At 77.3% G+C, this 679-nt stretch overlaps 1 protein-coding gene across 8 annotated transcripts in view; it reads right to left on the minus strand.

Moving 5' to 3' along the window:
* PEG3 (paternally expressed 3) overlaps nucleotides 1–679 on the minus strand; it is a 32,765-nt gene extending 32,086 nt beyond the window's left edge. For all 8 annotated transcript variants that reach the window (XM_073888952.1, XM_073888949.1, XM_073888948.1 and 5 more), the window contains exon 1: nucleotides 526–679. The gene's annotated coding sequence lies outside the window, so the exon portion shown is untranslated. The remainder of the gene's footprint in view (nucleotides 1–525) is intronic.

Raw genomic sequence — 679 nt, forward strand, 5'->3', positions numbered from 1 at the left:
GCAGGCACGAACCCTTGGCCCGCCCCCTGAGGCCCGCGGCTCCTCCCACCGCCACTGCGGCAAAACAGGCCCCGCCCCCGAGGGCTGGCAGGGACGCAGGGGCAGCCCGAGGGACCCAGCCTGTCGGGGACACCGTGGGATGGACGAGGTGGCCTGCAGCCCCCAGCCCCAGCCCTGACACCTGCCAGCCCACCCCGGCTGGCTCGCTCGACAGGAGCCCGCGGGCAACCCGCCCCGTCCCCCACGCAAGATGGCGCGGCCGCCCCTCAGCTCCGCGGCCACCTCAAGGGGACGGCCCGTCCCCGGGACCCCGGCGGGCCACGCAAGATGGCGCCTGCGGCAAGCGCGGCAACCCGCGTCCCGGGCCCGCTGAGGAAGGACGCTGCCAGGCGACGTCCACCGGCCGCCCCCCTTCCCCAGCTGGCCAGCGTCCCGGCCGGCGGCAGGTGACCGCCGCGCTGCCTCACGCGGCGCCCTGACACCGTCCTGATGCGGACGCGCAGGCAGGGCGCCGGCCCAACTCACCTCCCCTCACCACACCGCCTCGGGCCTGACCAAGGCGCAGCCCGCGTGCACGCTCTAGCACGCCCACGGGGCCCCTGGCGCCCGACGGCGCCACCAGCCCAGGGCGGACATGCCCGCTCCTCGCTCCCGACCTCGTCCTCCTGCAGCTCCGCGC

Source organism: Callorhinus ursinus, unplaced genomic scaffold (genome assembly GCF_003265705.2).
Source record: "Callorhinus ursinus isolate GAN/ISIS: 27379988/994484 unplaced genomic scaffold, GSC_fseal_2.0 scaffold100, whole genome shotgun sequence".
Lineage (NCBI taxonomy): Eukaryota > Metazoa > Chordata > Mammalia > Carnivora > Otariidae > Callorhinus > Callorhinus ursinus.